Raw genomic sequence first — 25,822 nt, 5'->3', positions numbered from 1 at the left:
ACTCATAATTGCAAATATTGGCTATCATTGCAAACAAGCATTTAAAGATTATTTTAAAAGCAATCCAGTAAGTGGTTACATATTGTTGTTGGCGGTGGTCAGTCATGAAGTCATGTCCAACTCTTTGCAACCTCATGGACTGCAGCACACCAGGCTCCTCTGTCCTCTATTGAGTTGGTGATGCCATCCAACCATCTCATCCTCTATCATCCCCTTCTTCTCCCCACTGCAACCTTTCCCAGCATCAGGGTCTTTTCAATGAGTTGGCTCTTCACACCAGGTGGCCAAAGTATTGGAGCTTCAGCATCAGTCTTTCCAGTGAATTTTGAGGACTGATTTCCTTTAGGATTGACTAGTTTGAGCTCCTTGCAGTCCGAGGGTCTCTCAAAAGTCTTCTCCAGTGCACCACAGCTCAAAAGCATCAATTCTTTGGCACTCAGCCTTCCTTATGGTCTAACTCTCACATCCATACATGACTACTGGAAAAATCACAGCTTTGACTATATGGACCTTTGTCAGCAAAATGATGTCTCTGTTTTTTAATATGCTGTCTAGCTTTGTCATAGCTTTCTTTCCAAGGAGCGAGCAACTTTTAAAACAGTCACTGTCTGCATGACTTTGGAGCCCAAGAAAAGAAAATCTTTCACTGCTTCCACTGTTTTCCCTTCTATTTGTCCTGAAGTCATGCCATGTCATGCCTGATAGCTCAGTTGGTAAAGAATCTGCTGCAGTGCAGGAGACTCTAGTTCAATTCCTGGGTCGGGAAGATCTGCTGGAGAAGGAATTGGCTGACCACTTCAGTATTCCCGGGCTTCCCTGGTGGCTCAGCTGGTAAAGAATCTGCCTGTGATGCAGGAGACCTGGGTTCAGTCCCTGGGTCGGAAAAATCTCCTGGAGAAGGAAAAGGCTACCCACGCCAGTATTCTGGCCTGGTCTCAAAGAGTCAGTCATAACTGAGCGACTTCACTCACTTGTCATGAAGTAATGGGACCAGATAGCGTGATACTAGTTTTTTGAATGTTGAGTTTCAAGGCGGCTTTTTCACTTTCCTCTTTCACTCTCATCAAGGGGCTCTTTTTTTCCTTATTAGTGATCATAAATATATATATATATATATATATATATATATATATATCTTAGAGTGAATGAAAAAGAAACCCAAAACATACATTTTATAATATTATGCAAATAGACATGATAGCTTATGGTGAGTGATATTGGATTTGTGATCTCTGAAGATTTAGCTTCAGGACCAGGGACCAGGCTTGATCAAGAGCTCTTGTGTAGCAGAGCTTTATTAAAGTGCAAAAGGGACAGAGAAAACTTCTGACACAGACATCAGAAGGGGGCAGAGAGTGCCCCCATCGCTAGTCTAAGCAAGGGAGTTTATACTTTTTTAATTGTTTATTACAATAAATCAAAAGAATGTCTCAGGTTGTAAAGCTCTTACTAGACCCGCTCTCACAATTTACATTTTAAGATGACAGGATTAGAACTAATAGTAGAAAGATCTTACCAGATGCATTCTAAGATAACAGGATTCCTCGGGAGGTTTTCAAGGAGAAACTCTCCTCAAGCCGGATACCTGTTTGTTAAATAATCCTTAGTACAGAGTTTACACGGAGCTGTTTGTTGTAATTATCAGTCCCGGGCTTAAAGAAAAAAATATTTTCTGTGACTAAGACCAAGGAACATAGAGGGATAGAAAAGATGTTTGTCCTTTCCTCCTCCTCGAGAATTCTAGACCCCTCTCTCCTCCTTGGGGACTTCTTATCAACCTGCCTAGGAACTGACTCAGATACTAAGTGGCTTCAGGTAAAAATGTCTAGTGTCAGTACCAAGCCTGGAATTTACAAAGTCCTGTATCCCAGACAACTTTAATAGATGTGAAAATGACATGCCCTGGAAAATAGAGTTAATGTCTCTAAAAGTGACTCTGGTGATAATGAAAACATTTACATGAAGGCACACATCAAGAATGAATAAAACTGTTTCATGAAATAGGACCGTGGGGGATACTCAAGAAACACCTGGAGTAACAGGCAAGTTTGGCCTTGGAGTACGGAATGAAGCAGGGCAAAGGCTAATAGAGTTTTGCCAAGAGAATGCACTGGTCATAGCAAACACTCTCTTCCAACAACACAAGAGAAGACTCTACACATGGACATCACCAGATGGTCAACACCGAAATCAGCTTGATTATATTCTTTGCAGCCGAAGATGGAGAAGCTCTATATAGTCAGCAAAAACAAGACCGGGAGCTGACTGTGGCTCAGATCATGAACTCCTTATTGCCAAATTCAGACTTAAATTGAAGAAAGTAGGGAAAACCACTAGACCATTCAGGTATGACCTAATTCAAATCCCTTATGATTATACAGTGGAAGTGAGAAATAGATTTAAGGGACTAGATCTGATAGACAGAGTGCCTGGTGAACTATGGACGGAGGTTCGTGACATTGTACAGGAGGCAGGAATTAAGAACATCCCCATGGAAAAGAAATGCAAAAAAGCAAAATGGCTGTCTGAGGAGACCTTACAAATAGCTATGAAAAGAAGAGAAGCAAAAAGCAAAGGAGAAAAGGAAAGATACTCCCATTTGAATGCAGAGTTCCAAAGAATAGCAAGGAGAGATAAGAAGGCCTTCCTCAGCGATCAATGCAAAGAAATAGAAGAAAACAACAGAATGGGAAAGACTAGTGATCTCTTCAAGAAAATTAGAGATACCAAGGGAACATTTCATGCAAAGATGGGCTTGATAAAGGACAGAAATGGTAGGGACCTAATAGAAGCAGAAGATATTAAGAAGATGTTCATGACCCAGATAATCACGATGGTGTGATCACTCAACTAGAGCCAGACATCTTGGAATGTGAAGTCAAGTGGGCCTTAGAAAGCATCACTACAAACAAAGCCAGTGGAGGTGATGGAATTCCAGTTGAGCTATTTCAAATCCTGAAAGATGATGCTGTGAAAGTGCTGCACTCAATATGCCAGCAAATCTGGAAAACTCAGCAGTGGCCACAGGGCTGGAAAAGGTCAGTTTTCATTCCAAACCCAGAGAAAGGTAATGCCAAAGAACGCTCAAACTACCGCACGATTGCACTCATCTCACAGGTTAGTAAAATAATGCTTAAAATTCTCCAAGCCAGGCTTCAGCAATACATGAACCGAGAACTTCCAGATGTTCAAGCTGGTTTTAGACAAGGCAGAGGAACCAGAGATCAAATTGCCAACATCTGCTGAATCATCGAAAAAGCAATAGAGTCCCAGAAAAACATCTATTTCTGCCTTATTGTCTATGCCAAAGCCTTTGACTGTGTGGATCACAATAAACTGTGGAAGATTCTGAAAGAGATGGGAATACCAGACCACCTGACCTGCCTCTTGAGAAACCTATATGCAGGTCAGGAAGCAACAGTTAGAACTGGACATGGAACAACAGACTGGTTCCAAATAGGAAAAGGAGTAGTCAAGGCTATATATTGTCACCCTGCTTATTTAACTTATATGCAGAGTACATCATGAGAAACCCTGGGCTGGAAGAAGCACAAGCTGGAATCAAGATTGCAAGGAGAAATATCAATAACCTCAGATATGCAGATGACACCACCCTTATGGCAGAAAGTGAAGAGGAACTAAAAAGCCTCTTGATAAAAGTGAAAGAAGAGAGTAAAAAAGTTGACTTAAAGCTCAACATTCAGAAACCTAAGATCACGGAATCTGGTCCCATCACTTCATGGGAAATAGACAGGGAAACAGTGGAAACAGTGGCTGACTTTATTGTTTTGGGCTCCAAAATCACTGCAGATGGTGATTGCAGCCATGAAATTAAAAGATGCTTCCTCCTTGGAAGGAAAGTTACGACCAACCTAGATACCATATTAAAAAGCAGAGACATTACTTTGTGAACAAAGTTCTGTCTAGTCAAGGCTATGGTTTTTCCAGTGGTCATGTATGGATGTGAGAGATGGACTGTGAAGAAAGCTGAGTGCTGAAAAATTGATGCTTTTTGAACTGTGGTGTTGGAGAAGACTCTTGAGAGTCCCTTGGACTGCAAGGAGATCCAACCAATCCATCCTAAGGGAGATCAGTCCTGGGTGTTCATTGGAAGGACTGATGCTGAAGCTGAAACTCCAATACTTTGGCCACCTGATGTGAAGAGTTGACACACTGGAAAAGACTCTGATTCAGGGAGGGATTGGGGGCAGGAGGAGAAGGGGATGATAGAGGATGAGATCTGACTCAATGGACACGAGTTTGAGTAAACTCCGGGAGTTGGTGATGGACAGGGAGGCCTGATGTGCTGCAGTCCATGGGTTCAGAAAGAGTCGGACACGACTGAGCGACTTAACTGTTGGCTGTGAAGCTCCTGTCTTTCGGCCGGAAACCCACCCTTCTCTACCTAGGACGGCGAGTCGGCCCGAGATCCAGAAAGCTGCATTTCTGCTTTAGCAGCCCCGCTGGGCCCCCTCCTGGTGCGAGCAGGGCGCCCGACTCTCCGGCAGGCGCTGGGGAAGGCTGAATCCATGACTTCCTCCTGCCTGCCTCCTCCCAGGTCCTGGGGTCCCCAGAGGATCGGTGCGTCCCAGCGCCTATCACTGGTTCTCGTTTCCCACTGTTTCTCACCGTGGACCCCTCAGCGAACCAGCTGCAGCCCCCTTGAGGCTGGGCTCCAGGCTCCCAGGCCCGCCACCAGCCTAGTAGGTTCTCATAACCTCAGGCTCTCCCCTCTGTCTCTCCAGCCCTGCCGATGGTAGAGGCTTCCTATGCTCATGGTTCCGACCGTGTTTTTAAAGAAGTAACTGCCACGTTTCCCGCTTCCACTGCAGTCCTCCAGCACCTGTCCGTTTCTCCTGTTAAATTCTCTCCTTTAAAGTGCCTGCTGCCTTTCCGGTTTCCTGGCCGCATCGCCGCTGGTAAGATGCGTGGTACCGGAGGTGGCCCCGCTGGTCTGGCCCTGAACGCAGCGCCCGTGAGACGCGGGGTGGTCGGCACCCGCGTCACGCCGTGGCTTCGCGATTCCTCGGACCACCCCTGCGGCTGATGGTGACGGAGAGCCCACCCGAGGCCGCTGCGTGTGCCCGTCATCGTAGCCACAGCACCGATTCCGAGTGGGGAGTGGGTGGCTGTTTCCACGAGGGTGCGTATTTGCAGGGAAAAAAGACAAGCTCGCGGCTTTGAACGCTCAGCTCGTGTCACCGGCGGCAAATCTCAAACGATGCCAGCCCCGTCCACCGGCACCGCTCCACCCTACCGCCCACCGCCCTCCTCGCCCCTGAAGTCTGCAACGGCTTCCAGCCTCCAGCCTCTGCTCCCGACGATCCACCTTCTACTTGCTGACCACGGGCCTTAAAGCCAGCTCTCCCGCTTAAAGCCTCCAGTGGCATGCTGTCGTACCGAGACATCGGGCCTCTCCAGGCTCCTCCAAACCCTTTCTTTTCTGATCTTTCCAGCCCGTCCTGGCTCTGGGCCCCCACGTCTGCAGAGTTCCCCTGCTGAACTCACTCGCCCGGCTCCCGGGGGTGACTGCCTCCCCGCGGCGCCCTCCCTTGGCGAGCGCGTTCCGCAGCGCTCGCCGGATCGCGCTCACCGGATCGCGCTCAGCGGATCAGCGCTCAGCGGATCAGCGCTCGCCGGATCGCGCTCACCGGATCAGCGCTCACCGGATCAGCCCTCGCCGGATCGCGCTCGCCGGATCGCGCGCATCGTGTCTGCTGCCCGGGGCACCGCCTGGTCTCTGACCGCCCGCCGCGCTCCCAGGACCCGCCGCGGCGCCGCCACGTAGTAGATGATCAACGCGTATTTGTTGATTCTCTGATCCCGAGAAGTAATTTTTCCTCGGCGAATTTAGAGTTTCAGTTTCGAAGCATTTCAAGCATGAAGAAAACGCGACAAACACCCACGGACCTATCAACCCAATTTAACAGATTTGGACATTTTGCTGTATTCACTTCTGAGTGTGTTTTCTGCTTTCTTGCTCTCTTTTTTAGAAGAAATGTTAAATGTAAAAGCAATGTGTCCATTTCATCTAAGTTCAAAATTGTTAGCACAAATTATACATGATATTCTCTTAACAATATTTCTAATAACTAAGATCTGTATCACTTTCAATCCAAATATAGGAATTTGTGGGGTTTTTTCCCCTATCATCAGTCTGGCTAGAGGCTTATTAATTTTATCGATCTTCTTAAAAAATCATTTTTGGTGTCATTTATTTTCTGTATTATTCTTCCGTTTTCTTGTTAATTGCTTTTTGCTGTTATATTTATTATATCCTTCTTGTTTTGCTTTCCTCGATCTTTTATGACTTCTTCAGGTAAATGTCTCCATCACTGATTCTAGTCTTTTTTTAATTTCATCTTCAATGTCAGCATTTAAAATTTTGTATTGCCATATAAGCACTGCTTTAACTGCAGTCCAGAAATTTTGTGTTTTCATTATCATCCAGTTCAAAATAGTTTCTAATTCTCCTTGTATTTTATTCTGTGGACCATGGGTTATTGACCAATACATTGCTTAATTTTCAAAGAATTGGATATTTTCCAGATTTTTTTGGTTGCTAATTTTTCATTTAATTCTGTTTAATTCCTTTAAATTTATTGTAACTTTCTTTGTGTCTCATCATCTGTCTTGGTGAATATTCCATGAGAAATGGAGTGAATGAACATCTTTTAGATGTGAGAGTGGGCCTCTATAAATGTCAGGTCAAGTTGGTTCATAGCGTTATTTAGTCACATTATTCTTATCGATACTCTCTTTGTGTTCTATCATTTACTACCAGAGGAGTATTAAATAGTCAGCTATGATAATAGATTTGTCTGTTATCAAATTTGTCTCTTTCTTCTTTGAGTTCTCTCAGATTTTTGCTTCATGTGTTTTTAAGCTCTGTTATTAGGTATATGTACATTTAGGATTATGTCTTCCTGTTTAATTGATTAACTCTGTTATTATTATACAATATCTCTTTATCCCTGATAATATTCTTTGTTCTGAAGTGATGTTGATATAGCCATTCCTCCTCTGTTATCTTTTTAACATTCTTTCACTATTAATTTATCTATGTCTTTATGATTAAGGTGGATTTCCTAAGGATGGCATATAGTTGAGTCGCTTTTTTGTTCATTCCGACAATCTCTGCTTTTTAGTCAGTGATCATCATATTTACACGTAATGTAATTATCAGTGTGGTGGGTCTAAGCCTGTCGTCGTTATATTTCCTGTTTCCCCTTTTTTCCTCTCTCTTCTTCTCTTACCTTTATTTCCAGGACTCTCCTTCCGTTTGTGTAGATATAGTTTTCCATGCTATATTTTTTGTATAAACCTAAAGAACCTCCTTAACGTTGCTAGTCTAGCTGGAAATTTTCTCAGCTTCTGTTTGTCTGAAAATGTTTTTATTCTTTCATTTTTGAAGGATATTTCAGCACTTCAAAGTTGTCATTCTAACTAGTTTCCATTATTTCTGATAAGTCCATGGTAACTTTTATATATTTTTTTCTCTAAATGTGTCTTTTTCACTGACTACTTTTAGATTTGGTTTTTGTTTGTCTTCAGCAATTTGATTATGATGTTCCTTTTCATAATGTTCTTTATTTATCCTGCTTAGAGTGTGTTGAGTTTGGGTCAGGAGGATTCTAGTGTTCACCAAATTTGGACAACATTTGGCCATCATTCCTTCAGCTATTTTTCCTCTCCCCTGATATCCTGGTACTGCAGTTACGTATAAATTAGGCCACTGTGTGTTGCTCCACAAGTCACTGATGTTCTTTCCATTTCACGTTCAACCTTTTTTTCTCAGATTCAATTTGGAAAGTTTCTATTTCCGTTTCTTTAACTTTACAAAGAATTTCTTCTGTAATGCCTAATATGCTGTTGATCTCATCCCATGAACTATTCGCTTCACAGCTTATACTTTTAGTCTCTAGAAATTCCATTTGGTTTCTGTTGTATTTTCCATTCCTCTCTTCAGTATATTTATTTATTCTTTTTTAAGTCCTGGAGCACACTTATAATTAAAAGTCCTTATCTACCAATTCTGTCATCTTGGGTGTTTCTGGTTCTCTTTCTTTTGACTGAATTTTCGCCTGTTTATGGGTCATACTTTCTTTTCAGCATGTACAATAATTTTTTATTGGGTTCTGTATAGACTTTATGAGTCTTCTATTGCTATGTGACAAATTATCAGAAACCTAACAGCTCAGAGCAGCCTGTTTTTATCTCACAGTTCTGCAGGTTGTAAGTCTGATGTGTTCTGCTGAGTTCTCTGCCTAGACTCAAGGTGTTGGTTGCGCTGAGCTCTTATCTAGAAATTCACGGGAAGAATCTGCTTCCAGGCAGGGTTGTTGGTAGAACCCAATCCCTTGTGGCTGTGGGTCAGAGGCCCTTGTCTTCTGTCTGGCTGTCAGCCAGTCCACTCTCTGCTCTTGAAGATGCCTGCATTCCTTCTCACATGGTCCTGTCTTCAAAGCAGCAATGGTGTGTCACATGCTTCTTAACTCTTTGAGCCTCTCTGATCTCCTCTTTTGCTTCCAGCTGGCGAAAGCTTTCTGCTTTTCGGGCTCATGTGATTAGATTAGGGCCATCTGGATTATATAACAATCATGGGAATGATCTCTCATAACATTTACAGAGTCTGGGAACTAGAGGATATGGAATATTGAAGGCCATTCTTTGAAATTCTGCCTACCACAGTTATGAGTGTTCTGATGTTGAGAGTCAAGATTTTGATGCCTTCTTTTGAGTATTGAGATTTATTTCTGGCAAGTGTTAAATTTACTTGCAAATCGGCTTGATTTTTCAAGGCATATTTATGAGCTTTGTACAGTTGACTCCTGAACAATAGGAAGATTGGAGCACTGACCCTCTTGTAGTCAAAAACCCACCCACTGCTGTCTGCATGAAAAAACAGAAATTGAAAGATGACTCACCCAAGGTCAGGAAGCTGAAACAGTTTGGGTAGAATCAGGACTCAGACCCTAGTTCTTTTGAATCCATGTACTGTGATCTCATGGAGAAGGAAATGGCAACCCACTCCAGTATTTTTGCCTGGAAAATCCCATGGACAGAGGAACCTGGTAGGCTACAGTCCATGGTGTTGCAAAGAGTCGGACACGACTGAGCGACTTCACTCTGTGATCTCTGTGATTATAGATTATAGCCCTCTGTGATCTATAATCAGACCCAAAGATTTCCCCACACTTAGTTAAAGATCTGTAAAATGAAAATACAGATTCTATATTTATTGGGAAAAAAATCCATGCATAAGTGGACCCACGCAGTTCAATCCTGTGGTGTTCAAGGGTGAACTGCATAGTTTTAGAGTTCCCTTTACAACTAATTTAGCCCTGCTCCTGAGGTATGGCTTTTCTTGAGTCTACTGAATAGCCCAAGTGTTCAGTGCAGTCTCTCCAGTCTTGACAGGAAAAAGCCCTGCCTGAGATCAGGTTGTTCAGCTGGCTCATCCCTGGCAATTCCTTCCCAGGTTTTTGCATTCTCATCCCTGCATATCCCAGGGTATCCCAAGCAGATCCTGGAGCTCTTTATCTGCACAGCTCCTTCCCCGAGGGACTCCACCCTGCAAATTCCAGACTTTCAGCCACTCCCAACCCAGGTGCACCAAAGATCAGGGTGAGGGAGCGGTCCAACTCGGGCTGGGAGTTCAGAGATATGCCCTTGGAAGAAAAGTTATGACAATCCTAGACAGTGTATTAAAAAGCAGAGACATCGCTTTGCTGACAAAGATCTGTCTAGTCAAAGCTATGGTTTTCCAGCGGTCAGGTACAGATCTGAGAGTTGGATCATAAAGAAGGCTGAGCACCCAAGAATTGATGCTTTTGAACTGTGGTGCTGGAGAAGACTCTTGAGAGTCCCTTGGACTGCAAGGAGATCCAACCAGTCCATCCTAAAGGAGATCAGTCCTGAATATTCATTGGAAGGACTGATGCTAAAGCTGAAACTCCAATACTTTGGCCACCTGATGTAAAGAACTGACTCCTTGGAAAAGTCCCTGATGCTGGGTAAGATTGAAGGTGGGGGGAGAAGGGGACGACAGAGGATGAGATGGTTGGATGGCATCACCAACTTGATGGACATGAGTTCGAGCGAATGCCAGTAGGCAGTGAAGGACAAGGAAGCCGGGCATGCTGCAGTCCATGGGGTGACAGAGAGTCCAACATGACCTAGCGACTGACTGAACAACAACAAAGTCCGAAGAGAATTTTAAATAATTATCAAAATTATTAAAAGCCTATCTTTTATCTGTCCTCATGTCCCTACAACTCTGACTAATCAGATGACAAAATACAGGTGGGGCGGGAAATAGGACTTTTGTTGGCCTACATTCTAAACAATTGCTGAGGTTACTTTTGAGTTTTAATAATACATATGTAAACTTTAAATTGCACGTTATTATAGCTTCCTTTTATTGAACAGCTACATGCGCTTCCTTTGAAAGTACATAGCAGTACTTCCTAGCTGCTGCTGTTGTTGGTCGCTCAGTCTTGTCCAACACTTTGCGACCCCATGGACCGCAGCACGCCAGGCTTCCTGTCCTTCACCATCTGCCAGAGTTTGCTCAAACTCATGTCCATCACGTTGGTGACGCCATCCAACCATCTCATCTACTGTCGCCTCCTTCTCCTCCCGCCTTCAGTCTTTCCAGCATCAGGGTCTTTTCCAATGAGTCAGCTCTTCCCATCAGGTGGACAGAGTATTGGCGCCTCAGCTTCAGCCTCAGTCCTTTCAATGAATATTCAGTATTGATTTCCTTTAGGATTGACTGGTTTGATATCCTTGCAGTCCAAGGGACCCTAAACAGTTGAGTTTCCAGCAGTAGCCACTCAGAATCATTTGAACTGGCTTTGAATATGGAGGGTTGGCCAAAAAGTCCTTTTGGGTTTTTCCATAAACGGCTTATGAAAAACCTGAATGAACTTTTTGGCCAACCCAACAGGTTTTGTTCCCATCGCCTACAATATAAGAAACTCCCCTGTTTAAACGGCAGATTTGTGTATGTGCAATCTAGAAAATGGTGTAGGTGATCTTATTTGCGAAGCAGAAGTGGAGACACAGCTGTAGAGAACACTTGTGTGGATACCAAGGAGGAATTGGAATTGACGTATATACCCTGTTGATGCTGTGTATGAGACAGGTAACCAATGAGACCATCCTGTACACACAGAGCCTGTACCTGAAGCCCTGTAGTGACCTAAACGGGAAGGAGACCCAGAGAGAGGCCACGGGGCCACAGTAGAAACTAACACGACACGCAAAGTAACTCTGCTCCAAGAAGAATTAATTATAAAAGTGACTCGGGGTGGTATAAACAATGATAGCACCGTGGTTGTGAAAATAAGTAATGCGAGTTAAGCCTTTCCTTGTATGTGACCACTTAGGAGTTTTACTTTGTGTTTAAAATGTAAGATAGTGAAACCAAGTAGACAGTGCAGGGCATCCTATTTATGTCTGTTAAGTAGAAATTTTAGTTTACACCTGAACCATTTTACCAAAATTTGATTAAGATATGATAAAATGATGTTTATTCTCCTCTTTGCATTATTAATGGTTTGTTTTAAAACCAGAGACTAAATCAAGAACATAATGGTTATTGCTGATTATTACATGATTATTACTGAAAATAACTCCTTCACGCAGAGGAGAGAGGTGTTTCAGAAATGACACGCTCCTGGTGCTGAATACGTCAGGTGCTCTGTGGGAAAGCCCCCGGCCAGGGAGCCTGGCGGGCTACCCGCCATGGGGTTGCAGAGCATCGGACACGACCGGGCGACTAACACGTTCATGCCCTGAACTCTGACCTCTGTCTCCTCAGCTCGGGGCGGCCCCTTTCCCCCGCCTGGGTTTCCTTCCCCTGCATCTCAGTTTGGAGGGCACCGCTAGGTGGAAACTCAGGACAGTCGTCGGGCCTGCTTCTTTTGCTTTTCCTCTCCAGAATCATAGACCCAGCTCTTTGCTGTCCAATCTCTGAAAACCATTTTTAAAATGTATCTTTCACTGTTTATGGCAGAAGGGCTACTCTGGTGCCCTCTAAGTTGGATTTAATTATCTGTGTATATTTCTGTTTCCTGGGTTGGCCTATGCATTCCATCCGTGTAGGAGCCATCATGGCATTAGAGTTCTCCGGAGACATAGAAACAATGGGATACATATATGTATGGAGAGAGGTTTATTTTAAGGAATTGGCTCGTGATTGTGAGCTGGCAAGTCTGCAGTCCACAGGGAAGTCCGCAGACTCAGCCAGGTTTCTTTTCTTTCTCTAATTTATGTTTATTCCTTTTTTGGCCATACCGTACGGCATGTGGGATCTTAGTTCCCTGACCGGGGATAGAAGCTGTCTGCGCCCCCTGCCCCTGCACTGGAATGTGGAGTCTTAACCACTGGACTGCCAGCGGAGTCCCTCAGACGAGAGTACTATACCACATCCTGGAGGCAGAATCACTTCTGCTTTGGGAAACTTCACTCTTTTCTCATAAGACCTTCAAAGGGTTGGGCGAGTCCCACCCACCTGGAGTGTAACCTGTCAACTCAAAGTCTCCTGACTTAGAGGCTAATCATACCTAAAAATTAACCTTCCCAGCAACACCTAGACTGGTGTCTGACCAGATAGGCACTATAGTCTAGCCAAGGTGGTACAAAGCATTAGCCATCACACAAATAATATTCATCTTATACTCCCAGAACCTAGGGTGGTGCCTAGGAGTTAAGGACTAAGAAGCAAGAGTCTGGGAATAAGGAAATAATGTGAGCAATAAGGGTGGAAGCAGGGTTGAGGTAGCTCCTGCCAGACTGGCATTAAGTGGCTAACCCTATCATGTGGGCAGCTGGAGTCTTCTGATAGTTTTAATGAGGGGAATGGGTGATGTAGTCTGTCTTGAAGGCAGCGTGGAAACTGAGGTTTAGTGTGCAGATGATGGAGCTGGCGAGAGAATGGCAAGGCCTTGAAGAAAGCAGTGTCCTGGGGATGGAGAGATCACACGGTACTGGAAAGAGAGAGAAAAGAGGCAAATAATTACTACCTTGTTGGAGAGTCAGCACTGAAATTTCACTTGGTTTCTTTGTCTCCTTACTGCTGAATTTCCTGAAAACTTCATTTTTTAAATTATTTTTTAGAAAAGAATTAAGAGCTTGTATTTCTTTATTTTAGCCTGCAGGGTCTTCGTTGCCGTGTGCAGGCCTTCCCAGCTGTTGCGGGGAGGAGGGGGTTCTCTCTGCTCGTGGAGCGTGGCCTCTGGGGCATGCGGACGTCAGGAGTCGCTGCACCCCGTGGCGTGTGGATCCTACTCCCCGGACCAGGGATGGAGCCCATGTTCCTTGCATTGCAAGGCAGGTTCTTAACCACTGGGCCACCAGACGAGTCCCTGAACTTACTGACTACTTTAAGAGAGCTTTAGAAAGATGTTAACAAAACTCTTGAAAACCAAGCATCCTATTCTTTTTTAAAAAAGAAAAATCTATTTCAGCAACTCTACATCTATACGTTTAATTTCTTACTCTACGATGACAACTGTTAGGTTTCTCCGTGGCCTCTTTCAGTCTTCAGCCATATGTAACTGGCAGGATTTTGTATAGTTGTGGTAACGTTGTATATATCACTTTATATTCTACTATGAGAGAATACTGATTTATATCTACATGGCATCACATACATTATTTAACAACAGAAAGGCTTTATGGTAAATTGATGAACCGTAGTTTACTGAACTGTTTTCTTTTCGTGGGACACTTGGATTTCCTACTGGGTTTTTGCCATTACAAAAGATGATGGTATAAGTGATTTTCTACCTAAAGCATTTTTCAAGATCTTTATTGCAATATAATTGACATGTAATAAACTGCACATAAAGTATACAGTTTAATGGTTTTTGAGATGTATAGCAAATGATAATTAAGAGAGTCATCACCATCCAATGTTTCCTGGTATGCCTTGGCAGTCCCGGCCTCCTACTCCTTCTCACCTTCCTGCTGCTTCTTTACAGGAAACCACTGACGTGTCCTCTGACACTGCAGACTCGTTCCCGTTGTTAGAATATTATATAAATGGAATCGCTTAATATGTACTCTTTTTTTGACCTGGCTTCTTTGACTCAGCCTAGTTACTTTGAGATTTGTCCATGTTATCAGCAGTTCACCCCCTTTTAATCCTGAGTAGTATTTCATTTTATTGATGTGCAAGAGTTGGCTTATCCATTCACATGTTGATGGCCAGTTGGGTTTTCTGGTTTTGGAGACTGCAAACAAAGCTGCTATGCCATTCAGGTACAAGTCTCTGTATATGTGCTTTTTCCCTTGGGCAAACCCCCAGGAGTAGAATGGCTAGATTATATGGTAGGTGTGTGTTTCATGTTTTAAGAAACTGCCAGACTTTGCAAAGCGTTTTCATTCCCGCCAGAGGTGAATGAGAATTCCAGTTGCTCCCTGTCTTCCTCGGCACGTGGTCTTTGTAAACTAAGCCACTCTGTAAGGCCTGTGGTGGTTATCTCATTGTGGTTTCCAGTTGTATTTTCCTAGTGACCAGTGACACTGAAAATCTTTTCATGAGTTTATTTTACATCTGTGTATCTTCTTTGTGTATATTTATTTATGTGGCTACACCAGGTCTTTGCTGCAGCAGCAGGGATCTTTAGACGTGGCATCTGGGTTCTAGTTCCCTGACCAGGGGTCCGGCAGGGCCCCCTGCATTGGGAACATGGAGTCTTAGCCACTGGACCACCAGGAAAGTCCCTGGGTATCTTCTTTAGTTCACGTCTTTTGCCCATCTTTTATTCTGTTGTTTACTTTCTTATTGTTGAGTTTTGAGAATTCTTTATGCATTGCTTTTTCAGGTTAGTTACCAAGTCGGTACTCAATAAAAGTATGTTAAGAAAAGATGTATTTTGACCTTGTTATAAGAGAAATCTCTTTTCAAAACAAAAATATTAATTACTGTCATTAAGGAAGGCTATTGTTATTCTGTAGTACGTTTTACATGGTAAATATTCTTGAATTGTTTTATTTCAGCAATTTTTAGTAGATTCCTTTGAGTTTGTTGGGTTATATAAGCATGACTTCCATAATTAGTGGTATTCCTTTCCTATTAATTTCTCTTACCTATTTTTCCTGCCTTTTCACCATGGCAAGACCCTCTAATAGTTTATTAAATAACATGTGTCATGAAGAGTACCCATGTTTTGATTGCTTTTAGGAAACATACCACTAATATCTACATATTCACGAAGAACAATATTATTAAGGCTTTTGTTTAGTTTTCACTAAAGTCCAAAGTCAAGAATGTACTTTATATTTTATAAAATTCTTCTTGAAGTCTTCTAAGATACTGAGGGGTAAGTTAATATCATAAGAAGAACGTATTTCATTTTTGGTTACTTTCCATTGCGCTTCGCAGATTTTTCATCCTTGGCTCTGAGCTCTGAGGAGGCTTCCGCGCTCAACTCGTCTTGTAGCTCAGGCTCCCGTAGCGCTCACGTTCTCCGCTGGCCTCGACGCTGTCTCTGATCTGCTGGTTCGACTTTCCCCTTGATCCTCACCACTCTTTATTCTTCCAGTTAGGTGCTCTGTCAAATCGATCAAAGCTCTCATCTCCAGGAGCACTCACTTGCCTCTAATCGCTCACTTCCTCACCAGTGCTCAGAACTCAAGGTTATACCTATCTATGTAGCATTAATTAAAAAACATTTTATGATGGAATTCCTCTCATTTTGATGCCAGTGTTTCTCTTAAGCTCAAATTTTGCTAAGGGCTCTTTTCTTAAGGACAACCTGGCATCTATGAGAGAAAAACATAATTAAGAACGTCAATGGAAAATTTTCAACTGTGCACTAACTACGTAATTTTGAAGCACTAATATTTTGAAATGTTTTTGTGCTTTCTTTTCCCAGCCCCTAATTATTGGAATGTTCTCTGCAGCTCTGGGGAGGACACTCAGTGTGATGTTATGGTCTAGGGCATTCCAGGTCCAGGTCTTCCTCAGCCAGTAATTCTGCGTGGCTGTGAACAGCTTGGCTGATTGCACAACGAAGGATCCTCATCCCAGAGTTTGTCCCATGTCCACACCTAAAGGGAGAGTCATCAAGGAGTTGGAAACAGGACTCCCAGAGCCTGGTTGCTGGTACTACATGCAGGGCTAGGGAGCTTTGAGCTGCTGGTGTTCTATGCAAAATACCGCCTCTCTTCCCTGGTGGCTCCGCAGTAAAGAAACCGCCTGCCGACGCAGGAGACATGGATTCCATCCCTGGGTCAGGAAGGTCCCCTAGAGGAGGAAATGGCAGCCCACTCCAGTATTCTTGCTGGGAAATCCGGGGACAGAGGAGCCTGGTGGGCTCCAGTCATGGGGTCACAGAAGAGCGCAAAGGACTTAGCCAGTAAACAACAAGCATAGAAGCCACGTGGACTTCTGACAGAGGTGTTCCTGGTCGCAGAAAGCCCAGAGTTATCATTAACGATAACAGATCAGGTTTCTGATCCGCTTTTGTTGCTAGCTGGATGTGTAAGTTTAGGAAAGCTGACTAGCGCTTCTGAGCCTCACTTTCCTCCTCCATAAAATGGAAAGAGTGAGCTGCGTGACTTCTACAGTCTCTGAAAGGAAAAGCATGCCTACGTGCTCTTCTGGGCCGAGGGTGGAACTGGATGCATCCCGGGCAGGTTAGGCCTGCTCTCCCCCGGGGCCCGGAGCGACAGGGGGCAGGTCTGAGTCCTCAGCGAAGCCCACCTCGCTGGGCAGGGCAGGGCGGGGCGGGTGGGGGTGCAGAGACGACCGCCCCCATCTCAGCGCCTCTTCTGTGCCATGGCCCAGAGGTGAGAAGGCCAAGCGCGAGTGTCAGGCTCGCTTCCTCCCTGTGCCTGCGCTTTGATTCAAAACTAAGGCTATTTTGTTTTCCTTCCCCACTGGGAGCTGATTTCAGGAAGACTTCCGCCTGGGGATGTATTTCTTGTAAAGAGTGTCAAGTGCGCTGAACAGTCAGCCCGTGCAGGCACAGAAGGGAAACTCGGAGGGATGTGTGCCCACGGCAGCCTGCGGCGCGTTCGAGCACCCTCGGCCCTTCCCCAGGGCCGTCCCTAGCATCGTGCCTTTCCCTCCTTCCCTTACACTCGTGTTATCTAAGTGCTCAGCGTTTCTCCTTTGTTGGCCATCACTCACAGGATGATTTTATCCACCATGAATTTTCCCTTAGCTAGTGATGGCATGCAGTGGGAAGCTGACAAAAGTGTGTGTGCGCTGAGGGCCTTCATGAGCGCACATGTGTGTGTGTGTGTGTGTGTGTGTGTGTATGGTTGGGGGGAGCAGTTCTTGTGCATGTGTATGGTGGGGGAAGAGATCTGATTACAAAAGTAACAAATACTCCTTGTGCAGTTATTTCCGAAATGGAAAAAGGTAAGAAAAAGAGAATAAAAACCAACCACATTCCTAGCAAATCAGGAACAACTGTTGTTGATATTTTAGTTTATAGTCTTCTTTGTTGCTCTCCACATTTTTGTTAAAATAAATGAATTTTAGACCCCACGCTTTTCAACCATTTTGCCATTCTCAGTTTATAAATAGCCCTGCCTGCCCGGGAGGTCACTTCAGTCCTGTCTGACTCTTTGTGACCCCCTGGACTGTAGACCGACAGGCTCCCATGTCCCTGGGGTTTTCCAGGCAAGAATACCGGAGAGGGTTGTCATACCCATCTTCCCGACCCAGGGAGCAAGCCCACGTCTCTCTGTCTCCTGCATTGGCAGGTGGGTTCTTTGCCACTAGCGCCACCTGGGAAGCCCCATAAGTAGCCCTCCAATCAACATGTTTGTTCACACTGTTAGGCTATTTCCTTCAGAGAGGTTCCGAGTTTGGGGAAGATCATACTGGAGAGCATGAACTTAATCTTTTCCACTTTTAGGGCTCCTGGTTCCTCTTACTAAATTGCCTCATTGAAAATGACACCACTTCTTTCAGCATCCGCCCCTCTGTGCTCTCACTGATGACTGAATGTTATTTATTTTTCAAATTTTTGATAAGCTAATAGGTGAAAACAGTATCTCATTTTTGTATTCCCCTGATTGCTAGTAATATTGAACATTTTCACATGTTGATTAGCTCTTTCTATCCCCCCTTCTGTGAATTATCTATTCATGTCATTTGCCTGTTTTCTCTTCTATATGAGAATATTTACCCATTTCCATTTTTATCACAGCTATTTTTCCAGTGTGCTATTTTCCTTTAATTTCTATAATGATTTTTTTGATCCACAAAATTTTAAGTTTTCATGTATTCAAACCCATGATCTTTTTCTTCACAATTTTTTCCCAGTGTTTTTATACTGAGAAACTTTTCTGCATCTAGAGACCAGGTGAATATCCACTTCCATTTTCTAGGTTGGTTTGAATTTTCAGGTTGTTTAGTGCTTCGGGATTTAGTTGTGTATTTAGCATAGGGTCATGATCTAAACATTTGTGCTTCCAAATTGCTTGCCAGTTTCCCCTTTATCATTTGTTATAATAGATACTCTCTGTTTATATAAAATGCCTCTATTATCATAATCTGTATTGAGTTCTTTTATATACGAGGGGGTCTTTCCAGGCTGTGATCCTCTCTCTTCCCATATTCTTACACCAGGAACACACTCCCTCCACCCCAGTTCTGATATGTTCTGAAACCTGCTATTTCTTGTTTTCACATTGTTCTCGGCTCTTCCTGCCTATTTATTTTCCAGATGAATGGTAGAATCATTTCTGTGGAGTTCCAAAAACCTCCCTTTGGGGTTTTGATTAAAATTGTATTCAATCTATAAATTAATCAGGAAGAATTTGGCATCTTTACAGTGTTCAGTCTTCCCATCCAGAAATACACATATGGACATTTAAAAATATCCTTTTGTATGTCTCCATGGAATTTTGTAGTTTTCTCTACATAAATTCAACACATTTTTTATTAAAGTATTTTAAGATAATTTTATATATGGGCTGCCTTTTTAATGGAATCTTTTCCCCCTTTAGTTTAGATCCAGTGGTTTTTAATATCACTTTTCCCCCAATGATTGCCAAGTACTGACAAGAATCTAAGGGAAAAAACATTTGTTTCTTTTCAAGCTTATAAGAGATTTAGAAGCAGAACTGACTTTAAATGTAACATACAACTGGAGTCCTGAAAAGTCAGATTTCTTTAAAAATCATGTAACTGATGGGACTTCCTTGGCAGGCCAGTGGTTAAGATTCCGTGCTCCCAGTGCGCGGGTCACAGGTTCTATCCCTGGTTCAGGAACTAAGATCCCATATTCTGTGGGTGTGGCCAAAAGAATTACCATGTAACTGATTAGAGAAGGATTTCCCTGGCGGCTCAGTGGTAAAGAATCTGTCTGCCAAGGCAGGAGACCCAGGTTTGATCCCTGGATCAGGAATCTCCTCTGGAGAAGGAACCAACCCACTCCAGTATTCTTGCCTGGGCGATCCCGTGGGAAGAGACTGGCAGGCTCCAGTCCATGGGGTCACAAAAGAGTGGAGAGGATTTAGCAACTAAACAGCAACAAGGTATTCGAAAAGTAACTAACAGATGAATACTTGCAAATGTCCATACTCTTTTCCTCTAGGACATACAGAACTTAACCACCAAAGCCAAATTCATGATCTCCTCCCTCGTATTAATCTCCTATGACTGCCATAACCAGTTTCCCTAGACTTAGTGACTTAACACACATTTGTCAGCTTTCCATTCTGGAGGCCAGAAATCCAAAATGGGCCTTGCTGGGCCAAAATCAAGATGTCAGCAGGACTGCATTACACCCAGAGACTCGAGGGTAAGATTCATTTCCAGATTCTGGAGGCCACCTGCATTCCTTGGCTCATGGCACCTTCCTCCATGTTCAAAGCCAGCAGCTTAGCATCTTCCAGTCTCTCTCTGACTCATTACCGAGCCTTCTCCTTCCCTCTTCCACCTTTAAGGACCCTTGAGATTACATGGGGCCCACCTGGATAATCTAGGAATAACCTCCCATTGTAACGTCAGTGACCTTAATTCTCTCTCGTAATACAACCCTCTCCCCGCTTTCCCATGGAACATAACTGTACATTTCAGGATTCCGACCCGGACATCTTTGGAGGGCCATTACTCTGCCTACCTCAACAAGGATGAACTTTCAAAATGTTGATTTAAGCACGTTAGCACTCTCCCCGAAGCAGTTCAGCAACTTCCTATAGCCCTTTGGATTATAACCAGAGTCCTTAAGTGGCCTACCAGGCCCTGAGCAATCTCGGTCACGCTGCTCGGTCACTGGGCTCCGTGCTCATCATGTGCGCTCGGGCCGCAAGGCTTCTTCCAGTTCCTTGGATGTTCTTGCTGTCTCTCGCCTTGAGGCCCTTGCGCATGCTGTCCCCTCTGCTGGACAGCGCTTCCCTGCCCGGCACTCCCTGGTAACTCTTAACTGCGATCTCAGCCCCACGCTGCTTCCTCGGGACCACTCCCCTGGCCGCGCTGGTTCCTTCATCCTCCCTCTCCTGGCGCCTTCTGTCTCTCTCCCGCGGTGCTCCGCTTCCCTGGTGGCCCAGGTGGTGAGGAGCCTGCCTGTGATGCAGGAGACCTGGGTTCCATCACTGGGATGCGAAGATCCCCTGGGGGAGGACATGGCAACCCACGCCAGTGTTCTTGCCTGGAAAATCCCCATGAACAGGGGGGCCTGGAGGGCTGCAGTCCATGGAGGTCACAAAGAGTCGGACACGACTGAGGACTCACCACAGCACGCAGCGCACAAGGCACTCAGCACGCTGGTGATTCTACTTCCTCCTTTAATTATTTAATGCTCTCCCTGGCTGGACGAAAAGCTGCAAGGGACTGTTTCTTTTTGGCTCACCCCTATATCTTCAGAACCTAATGCTCCTGGTTCATAGCGGCTTTTAGGGTGTATCTGATGAATAAATAAACTCAAGGGTCTATTTTTTAATATAATTCTTTAAATTTTATTTTACTATGTATCTATTTTTGGCTGTGCTGGGTCTTGCTTGCTCTATGTGAGCTTTCTCTAGGTGCAGGGAGCAGGGACTACTCTCCAGTTGCGAAGCACAGGCTCCAGGAGTTGTATCACATGGGCTTGGCTGCTCCGTGGCAGGTGGAACCTTCCCAAGCCAGGGACTGAACCCATGTCCCCTCCACTGGCAGGCAGAGTCTTATCCACTGCACCACCAGGGAAGTCCTCAAGGATCTATTTCCAAGAGAAAGGATTTTTAATGGATGTGTTCACTGGCACAGATATAAAGCAGAGAGACCAGGGCATTTCCAAAGCCCAACGACATGTGAATTATTATAGATCCATCTGGTAATATCACGTGTGCTCAGCTGCTCAGTGGCGTCCGGCTTTTGTGCCTCCATGGACCGTAGCCCGCCAGACCCCTCTGTCCAGGGTGTCCAGGAAAGAACATGGAGTGGGCTGCCGTTTCCTGCTCCAGAGGATAAAAGCATATACAGCCATTAAAGTGGAAATAATCAAGACTATAACGATGGGGGGTAAATGTTTCTAGTACATTTAAATTAGCAGGATGCAGAATTTCTTACCCGAATCAGAAGGCAAAGTGCCACAGTGACCACAGTAATTGGTTTAAGGCTATTAGAGAGTAAGTGATATTGCTTTTCTCCCATTTCCGAACTTTCCTGTTCACATGTTCAATATAGCACATGTTCCTTGAATGCCAGTGTGTGCCAGGCACTGTGTCAACCCTAAGAACCACACAGTGAATCAAATGTAATAAAAATGTAATAAAATGTAAAAACTGCAAGTTTACAGTCAAGTGAGGAGGAAAACTAATAATAATATAATGCAGATGGCCTAGCATTCATGGCCTATCACTGTATCTGAAAAACATGGATTCCTTTACCACAGGAAACCATAGCACCATAGGCCAAGAAAATACTTTTACATTAGGTTCATCATCATTGTGGCATTAAAATGCTTAATTTTGGGGGGAAAATTGTGGGAGTAGGCCCATTTCATTTAGGCTTTGAAGGAGATTTCCTTAATTGTCTTTGTAGTCCTTGAAAGTGAAAGTCCCTCAGTTGTGTCCAACTCTTTGCAACCCCATGGACTACACAGTCCATGGAATTCTCCAGGCCAGAATACCAGAGTGGGTAGCCTTTCCTTCTCCAGGGGATCTTCCCAACCCAGGGACTGAACCCAGGTCTCCTGCATTGCAGGTGGACTCTTTACTGAAATATCAGGGAAGCCCCTTTTTCTAGTCCTTAATCACCACTTTCTAAGACACAGACGGTACACCCTCCAAGGAAAACACCTGGGCTCGTGATGAACTTTTCCTGGTCCCATGGTTCAGCTACATGAAAAAGTTGCACGCAGGTGGTCCCAGGGACACCTCTGATGCCTGCCTAATGCAGACTTGTTCCAAACACTGTGTCCTCAGCCCCCAATTCTAGGAACCTGGAAAAACAGTGTCCCCAACACAGATTCTCTTGTTTCATCTTCCCATGCTAAGGCACTCGTGGCTCTGCCTCTGTGCTGGCGCACAATGTAAATACTTAATTTGTTTAATAAATATCCAGAAATAGCCCTGTGGAGTTGTTACTAGAAGGGCACGAACCTTTTAACTCACTCCGCCAGCACCGATCAGCACTTAACGTCTTTAATAATCGTCGGGATCTTTTTTAGTGGCTGGAATACTCCATAATCAATGATGTGGCCCTGCCTGGAGGCAGGAGAGACTGGATAATGGGAGGGAAATGTCACACTGGATGGGGCCAGTAATTTGAATCCCTGAAATCCGTATTGCTGTGGCCGTTTATGGGTGAGTCCAGTTTCTTCCCAAGGCTGGGAAGAGCCCCACCCCAAGCACGACACACACACACACACACACACACACACACACACCCCTTCACACTCCAAATGTGATTTACACATTACTGAAACTGCGCCATGAGCCAGCTTGCATTCTCAGCCTAACACCTTTGAAGACTCCCTAGCCCTCCCACCCACTCTGGAAGGCAAATGTCATGCCAGCTTCTGGCACTGTGGTCACCCCCTGGAGAATGGATTGTCAGTCCTGGGCAGGTGGGGAGAGGTCTAGCAGGTCTATCAGGACAAGAGGGTCATGCACTTTGTGGGACCTCATTAAGGTGGGGGGAGGAGGTGCATCCCTTCTTTTTAGCATCCCTCATACTAACCTTGGGAGTCACTCTTTCAGGGATAGAAAAGAAATCCTGTCTCCTAGCTGTTGTATGAAGAAGCCCTTCCATGTGTCAGTGCTCAAGTATTCTTGGATCTGGGGCCCCTTGATCTTAGCATAGGATTTGACTGATTTGGCCATGTTCATTCTCTTTGCATTTCATAATTTTGTAAGCATTTGCCGTATGCCCTCTGAACCTTCATCTCCTTCGGCTGAAATTCTCATAGGAAAAGCCCTTGTGTTCATTCCATTTGGTGTGCCTTTGCCATTATAGATGGCCTTTGTGAACAGGGTACTTCTGATAATCTGAGGGAATTGTTTCATTATGAAATGTTTCATTTTTTTTATGTTGCTTATTATTGTCCACAGACTCAGAGGTTTTAAATGCTGAGAGTATGTTGTAAACAAAACCATCAATAACTTATTGTAATTATGCAGAAGTAAGGCCAGATTTTCCATTGGCTCAGCGATGCACATCATTAAGAAGTGGCCTAAGAGGTGAAATCTTATTTTTCCCAAATGGATTATTTTAAACTGTAGGGTGAACAGTTAAAAATCTTAATTTTTATAAATTCCTGTACTCTCACTTAGTGAGAAAAATAATGCTATGCCCTGACTTGATAGAATTTTCAAACAATGTTCCTATAACCAAGTTATTAATATAGAGTTAATCCCTTGGATTACTGGTGAGTCTCCGCTAACACAGGATGAGAATATCTTTCAGGATTTGGCCATGCCACAGTCCCTGGGGTGACTGTCAGGTCCTGTACACTCCTTTGAAATGTGAGGGCTTTTAATTAGAAGGAACAATGGATATTCTTTCCTTCTATATTATTATATTATTATCATTCTATTGCCAGAACTCCCAGTGGCATCTAATTGCAAGGGAGACTGGAAAATGTGGCTTAGCTATGTTCTCAGGAAGAAAAAGAAACAAGTTTTGTTGAACACATAGCAGACCCTGCCATGGAAACAGACTCCAGCCATCCCGAAATGGATAAACGGAGGGTCAATGATCCCAGCTACTTTTCCTACCAACCTGTTTTATCCCCACAAACTTGAAATGCCTCTTTTGACCACTACTGAATTCCCGTGTGTGTGTGTGTGTGTGTGTGTGTGTGTGTGTGTGTGTGTATGTGTGTGTGTGTGCATCTGGATGCCATTCTCCATTAATTCCTGGGCCATAAGCACACTGAGGCTTTATATTTTGTTTTGATATCATTATTATTTTTTGGAAAAAAATATTCTCCTGGCATATTTCTTTCTCCAGATAAACTTTAGATTCAGTTTATCTGCCTTTCTTAAAAAAGGAAAGCACAGATAAGTAAACAAAAAATTCCACAGTCCCATCATGTATTATTAAAAATATATTCTACTCAAAAACATCATACTACTAGGGAAAATGAGCATCACCTGACAATTGGTGTTTTCTGACTCCGAGGAAGTATGCTTTTAAAAAAGCAAGCTTCCCTATCTGACAGGGGCTAACAGCATTATCAGCAGGGCATTTAAAAATGGCTTGATGTTTAGAGTTCATATTTCATCTTCGACTCTATTTGTTGCATTAGCAAAATGAAGCTCATTAAGCTTTATTCTTTTAGCCCATCTCTCCAAGCATCTGAACCCACTAATACTCAGCTTTCTTGTCTGGAAGTATGTAATCTTTCCTACATCACACTTGAAGGTTCAGCTCATTCGTAAACCTCCAATCAAGGCTATGAACTTGTTGTTTTCAGAGAGGCCACATCTGTGCATGGAGCCATTACGCCATCTGTTAAAGTGGTCGGAGTTCATTTTATTGCCTCCTTTGTGGAAGGACTTGTACTGTAAAAGCATGTTATTGAAAACATAATTTTCCTTATCATTATGCTTTCTTTCTAGCCAGATCATAACCTGCTAGAAGTCTATGGAGCATAGTGAGAAAAGCTCTTCAGAAGAACTGTTCTTAAGAGATTAAATGATTGCCATCTCTGGCCCACTTCTTTTATCTCATAATCAAGTTCACGATGATACTAGATATCTCAGCTGAAGTGATTATATATTTGAAATAGAAATGGCTTTCTCTCCATTCATATTTCACACTGTTGAAGGCAGGATCATTTTCCCCCCTATTTTTATATATTTATGGATCTTTCCACCTGTCCACAGGGTTGAAGACTCAAAACTACTATTTAAAAGCTAAAAATGACTGATTGGGGGTTGGCTTGCCATTTTACACTTTGGGTACAAATACACTAGTAATAGATTGAGATCCAGTGTAGATTTATCAAAATGTAGAGCTGTATCAGCTCAGCAATCACTGCCCAGCCATTCGACTTGACCAGCGAGAAGCCTGAATTCACAGCAGCTGAGACACTTGCCCAGGACCACCCAGCCTCACTGAGACAAAAGCTCACTCCTGGTGGACCACACTGCTCCCTGCTATATTGAGAGCAGGCCTCTGAGACAGACATGGCATGCGGAGGAACAGACGACCTAGTGACCCAAAAATATAGGAACCAGATTTTTTTATTATTAGTTCAGAGAGGCCCACTTTGGTTTTTGCTCTTTATCCCTAAAGCTCTCTGATACAAGCTATTTTCTGCCATCACAGTTTCTCTTCCAGAGACTCAAACTGAGTAAAAAGATCATGTCACTATGTATTAGTGGTTCTGCTAAAACACTTGATAGAGAAGGAATA

The 25,822-nt window shown here is 43.8% G+C and overlaps 1 protein-coding gene across 4 annotated transcripts in view; it reads left to right on the top strand.

Annotated features, from left to right (window-relative positions):
• The window catches only part of EFCAB11 (EF-hand calcium binding domain 11), a 161,632-nt gene that overhangs the window by 123,093 nt on the left and 12,717 nt on the right, over positions 1-25,822 (top strand). The gene's annotated exons all lie outside the window — the stretch shown is intronic.

Source organism: Muntiacus reevesi, chromosome 7 (genome assembly GCF_963930625.1).
Source record: "Muntiacus reevesi chromosome 7, mMunRee1.1, whole genome shotgun sequence".
NCBI classification, from domain to species: Eukaryota; Metazoa; Chordata; class Mammalia; order Artiodactyla; family Cervidae; genus Muntiacus; species Muntiacus reevesi.
Note: the sequence above shows the minus strand (reverse complement) of the source record. Positions and strands in the feature narration are given on the sequence as shown.